The sequence below is a fragment of the Ranitomeya variabilis genome, chromosome 5 (genome assembly GCF_051348905.1).
Source record: "Ranitomeya variabilis isolate aRanVar5 chromosome 5, aRanVar5.hap1, whole genome shotgun sequence".
NCBI classification, from domain to species: Eukaryota; Metazoa; Chordata; class Amphibia; order Anura; family Dendrobatidae; genus Ranitomeya; species Ranitomeya variabilis.
The window spans coordinates 225,071,092-225,077,359 of record NC_135236.1 but is presented as its reverse complement, the minus strand read 5'-3'; positions in this window follow the sequence as shown (position 1 = coordinate 225,077,359).

The window sequence follows — 6,268 nt, the reverse complement described above, 5'->3', positions numbered from 1 at the left end:
TATACTTTTCCTCTGATTGTTCCCCTCCTGGTTTTAGAAAATCCAAATGGCGATCCACACTCCACTCCTTGTTCTGCACGTGGAAGGAAGTGAAGAATTCCCGACACTCAGAGATAATTGTGAATATTGATTCTTTTATTTGTCAGAATTTGAACATTTCAGCTCCTCCCAAGCTTTCAGCAGCAGCAACATTTTTCTTGTTTTCTAATCTCGTCATAAATAAGATATGTATCCTTTTTTGGATATTTAGGTTTAGAACCAATAGATTATAATCCCATTGTTATTCATTCATTTTTCTTATGTGTGAAGGATATACAGCTCTGGCAAAAATTAAGAGACCACTGCAAAATTTTCTGGTTGTCTGATTTTTCTCTGTATAGGTATATTTTTGAGTAAAATGTAAATTGTTCTTTTATTCTATAAGCTTCTGACAACGTCTCTGAAGTTCCAAGCAATAAATTTTGCATTGCTTGCAGACCTCAAATAATGCAAAGAAAAAAAAAAGTTCATAATCATGTAGAAACAATAATAAAGCATCCCCAGATTAACACCTGGTCGTCTAAGGCCTCTTTCACACTCCGCAGCGAACCCGCAGCGTCCAGATGTTACCGCATAGTGGAGGGATTTTATGAAATCCTGTCTCCACTATGCGTGTGAACACGCATCCGGCGGCCCTGCGTTTACGGACTTGCGGCGCATCTTTTTAGAACGCAGCATGCTCCGTCGCCAGAAGGTAAATAACAGGGTCCTATGTATGGGGTGCGGAGATTCCGGATGTGTGCAATGAACACATCCGGAATCACCACGTGTATAGAAGGGGGTGGCGCTTTGGGTGGAGCGGGTTTTCCGCTCCGTCCAAAGTGCCGACAATCTGAACCGTGGACACTCATCCTAAGGGCTTGTTTCCATTTGCGAGAAACACGTCCATGTCTCGCATGTGGAAACCAAGCTCTGGTGCCGGCACTTGGGAGCGGAGCGTGCGGCCGCATAGGAACACATGGAGCTGCACGCTCCGCTCTGGAGTGCCGATGCCAGAGCTTGGTTTCCACATGTGAGACACGGACGTGTTTCTCGCAAATGGAAACAAGCCCTTAGGAAGATGCCTGGCCTCTGTACTGAAAGTGCGATACTTGGGAGAAAATTAACTTTATTCCTCCATGCAGCCACCAGCTTTCAGTTATGAAGGCACGCAAATTAGGTTGTTGTCACCACTCACTAAAATGTGAGCTACAGCTGTAAGCACACCTAAGCAGTTTGACTGAGGGCTGTCCCACACGTCCAGATAATTCCGGTACCGGAAAAAATCGGTACCGGAGTTATCCGTGTCCGTGTGCCCGTGAGCTCACGTAGGCCATACGTGTGGCACACGTGTGCCGCCCGTGTGCCGAGTGGGTACCACACGGAGCGTGTGGTACCCACGCGTGTGGTACACTGCATCGTGCTGAAGCCGCGATTCATATCTTCTGTGAATAATAGTGTTTAAAATAAAGATCTATCTGTCCGCCGCCCTGCCACCCCCTGTGCGCCCCCCCCGCTGTTCTGAAAATACTCACCCGCTCCCTCGTTGGCTGTCGCTGCTTCCTGGTCTGGCCTCATCTTCTCCTGTATGTGGTCACGTGGGGCCGCTCATTTACAGTCATGAATAGGCGGCTCCACCCCTATGGGAGGTGGAGCCACATATTCATGACTCTAATCTGCGGCCCCACGTGACCGCATACAGTAGAAGGGGCGGCCAGCACAGGACACTGCGAGGGACGCTGGTGAGTATTTTCAGAACAGCGGGGGGGGCGCACAGGGGGTGGGAGGGCGGCGGACAGATAGATCTTTATTTTAAACACTATTATTCATATCTTCTATGCAGCAAACGCTGCTGCACAGAAGATATGAATGGCGGCTTCAGCACCATGTGGGGGGGACAGCGCTTACTATAGCGCTGTCTCCTGCACGCCACACGGACTGCACACGGAGAAGGTCCGTGTGTGGTCCGCGTTTTACACGGACCCATTGACTTTAATGGGTCCGTGTAATACGTGCGCTCCCACGAACACTGACATGTCTCCGTGTTTGGCACACGGAGACACGGTCCGCAAAAAATCAATGACATCTGCACAGATGCATTGATTTTTATGGGTCTACGTGTGTCAGTGGCTCCGGTTCCTCACGTACCGGAGCCACTGACGTGTGAAACCGGCCTTATAGACAGCTGTAAAAGGGACAGAGTGTACTTACTGCCACTGCTCAGTGTATACTAAGAGGTGACTGAAGCCGCAATGGCATGCCTGCATGGCGGAAAACCGCCAGCTCCCAGGAGAAAGAAATTTCATTTTCTACCCAGCGGCAGTTTCAGTACAGGGGCATGCACCTTCATACGCTAGTTACCTGCAGATTAAGAGTTATCAGACCTAACAGGTTCCCTTTTAAATTTAACCATTTCCTCTCTTTGCTACTAAAAGTGTCTCTTTTGCTTTGATACCGCAGTATAGATTATCTATAAAGTGACCAAGTCAGATCATAACTGGAGAATTTGTAGAGATGTTGATATCTTTTGCATGACCTGGCCTGAAGTTATCTTGGGGCGGTGAGACTATTGATATACATAAGCCACCACAATGTTTCATTGTATGCACCATACATTTTTATAAATGTATTGATCTAAATACATGGAACCTACAGTGAAACATGGTGGTGGCAGTGTCCTTATGTGGATATGTGGAGCTGCATGAATGCTGCTGGTGTCATGGAACTAGATTTCATTGATGATATCATGAATTTGCAGTTGTACTGCTCTATATTGAAAGAAAATATGCTTCCATCACTCCGTGCCCTTGTTAGACGTGACCTTTTCACCATGACAATTATCCAAAACACAAATCGGTTGCATTTCTGAAGAACTGGATGAAAGTTATTCATTGGCTAAAGCCTCCTACAAATATTCATATTTAACCCCTTTCTGACATTAGATGTACTATCCCGTCGAGGTGGTATGGGCCCGTATGACCACCGACGGGATAGTACGTCTAACAAGATCAGCCGCGCTCACGGGGGGAGCGCGGCTGATCGCGGCCGGGTGTCAGCTGACTATTAACCCCAGACACACTGCGATCAAAGATAAACGCAGCATTCTGGCGGCATTGTGAAGCATCGCCTCCCTGCGTGCTTCCCTGAGACCCTCGGAGCAACGCGATGTGATCGCGTTGCTCCGAGGGTCTCCTACCTCCTCCTCCATGCAGGCCCGGATCCAAAATAGCCACGGGGGTCCTTCCGGGTCCTGCAGGAAGGTGGCTTTTAAGCGCCTGCTCGGAGCAGGAGCCGGGAAGCCTCCCTGCAGTGCCTGTGTGATCGCTGATCTGACACAGTGCATTGTAAAGTGTCAGATCAGCGATCTGTCACTTTACTGTGATGTTCCCCCCCCCCCGGGGCAATGTAAAAAAAATAAAAATAATAATATTTACAAAAAAAAATAAAAATTCCTAAATAACGGAAAAAAAAATTGTTCCAGTAAATACATTTCTTTATCTAAATAAAAAAAACAATAAAAGTACACATACAGTTAGGTCCATATATATTTGGACAGAGACAACATTTTTCTAATTTTGGTTACAGACATTAACACAATGAATTTTAAACAAAACAATTCAGATGCAGTTGAAGTTCAGACTTTCAGCTTTCATTTGAGGGTATCCACATTAAAATTGGATGAAGGGTTTAGGAGTTTCAGCTCCTTAACATGTGCCACCCTGTTTTTAAAGGGACCAAAAGTAATTGGACAATCGACACCAAGGCTATTTCATGGACAGGTGTGGGCAATCCCTTCATTATGTCATTCTCAATTAAGCAGATAAAAGGTCTGGAGTTGATTTGAGGTGTGGTGCTTGAATTTGGAAGGTTTTGCTGTGAAGTAAACCTTGTGGTCAAAGGAGCTCTCCATGCAGGTGAAACAAGCCATCCTTAAGCTGCGAAAACAGAAAAAACCCATCCGAGAAATTGCTGCAATATTAGGAGTGGCAAAATCTACAGTTTGGCACATCCTGAGAAAGAAAGAAAGCACTGGTGAACTCATCAATGCAAAAAGACCTGGGCGCCTACGGAAGACAACAGTGGTGGATGATCGTAGAACAATCTCCATGGTGAAGAGAAACCCCTTCACAACAGCCAACCAAGTGAACAACATTCTCCAGGAGGTAGTCGTATCAATATCCAAATCTACCATAAATAGAAGACTGCATGAAAGTAAATACAGAGGGTTCACTGTACGGTGCAAGCCACTCATAAGCATCAAGAATAAAAAGGCTAGACTGGACTTTGCTAAAAAACATCTAAAAAAGCCAGCACAGTTCTGGAAGAACATTCTTTGGACAGATGAAACCAAGATCAACCTCTACCTGAATGATGGAAAGAGAAAAGTATGACGAAGGCGTGGTACAGCTCATGATCCAAAGCATACCACATCATCTGTAAAACACGGCGGAGGCAGTGTGATGGCTTGGGCATGCATGGCTGCCAGTGGCACTGGGTCACTAGTGTTTATTGATGATGTGACACAGGACAGAAGCAGCCGAATGAATTCTGAGATATTCAGAGCCATACTGTGTGCTCAGATCCAGCCAAATGCAGCAAAACTGATTGGTCGTCGGTTCATACTACAGATGGACAATGACTCAAAACATAAAGCCAAAGCAACCCAGGAGTTTATTAAAGCAAAGAAGTGGAATATTCTTCAATGGCCAAGTCAGTCACCTGATCTCAACCCAATTGAGCATGCATTTCACTTGTTAAAGACTAAACTTCAGACAGAAAGGCCCACAAACAAACAGCAACCGAAAACCACCGCAGTGAAGGCCTGGCAGAGCATCAAAAAGGAGGAAACACAGCGTCTGGTGATGTCCATGAGTTCAAGACTTCAGGCAATCATTGCCATCAAAGGGTTTTCAACCAAGTACTAAAAATTAACATTTTATTTAAAATTATTGAATCTGCCCAATTACTTTTGGTCCCTTTAAAAACAGGGTGGCACATGTTAAGGAGCTGAAACTCCTAAACCCTTCATCCAATTTTAATGTGGATACCCTCAAATGAAAGCTGAAAGTCTGAACTTCAACTGCATCTGAATTGTTTTGTTTAAAATTCATTGTGGTAATGTCTATAACCAAAATTAGAAAAATGTTGTCTCTGTCCAAATATATATGGACCTAACTGTATTTAGTATCGCCGCGTCCGTAACGACCTGACCTATAAAACTGTCCCACTAGTTAACCCCTTCAGTGAACACCGTAAAAAAAAAACGAGGCAAAAAACGACGCTTTATTATCATACCGCCAAACAAAAAGTGGAAGTTCACGCGATCAAAAAGAGGGATATAAATAAACATGGTACCGCTGAAAACGTCATCTTGTCCCGCAAAAAACGAGCCACCATACAGCATCATCAACGAAAAAATAAAAAAGTTATAGTCCTCAGAATAAAGAGATGCAAAAATAATTATTTTTTATATAAAATAGCTTTTATCGTATAAAAGCGCCAAAACATAAAAAATGATATAAATGAGGTATCGCTGTAATCGTTCTGACCCGAAGAATAAAACTGCTTTATCAATTTTACCAAACATGGAACGGTATAAGCGCCCCCCCAAAAGAAATTCATGAATAGCTGTTTTTTGTTCATTCTACCTCACAAAAATCGGAATAAAAAGCGACCAAAAAATGTCACATGCCCAAATATGGTACCAATAAAAACGTCAACTTATCCCTCAAAAAACGAGAACTCACATGACTCTGTGGACCAAAATATGGAAAAATTATAGCTCTCAAAATGTGGAGACGCAAAAACTATTTTTTGCAATACGTAAAAAGCGTCTTTTAGTGTGTGATGGCTGCCAATCATAAAAAACAGCTAAAAAACTCGTTATAAAAGTAAATCAAACCCCCCTTCATCACCCCCTTAGTTAGGGAAAAATAATAAAATTTAAAAAAATGTATTTATTTCCATTTTCCCATTAGGGTTGGGGTTAGGGTTGGGGCTAAAGTTAGGGTTAGGGTTGGGGCTAAAGTTAGTGTTGGGGCTAAAGTTAGGGTTTGGATTACATTTACGGTTGGGATTAGGGTTCGGATTAGGGCTAGGGTTATGGTTGGGATTAGGGGTGTGTTTGGGTTAGGGTTTCGGTTAGAATTGGGGGGTTTCCACTGTATAGGCACATCAGGGATTCTCCAAACGCGACATGGCATCCGATCTCAATTCCAGCCAATTCTGCGTTGAAAAAGTAAAACAGTGC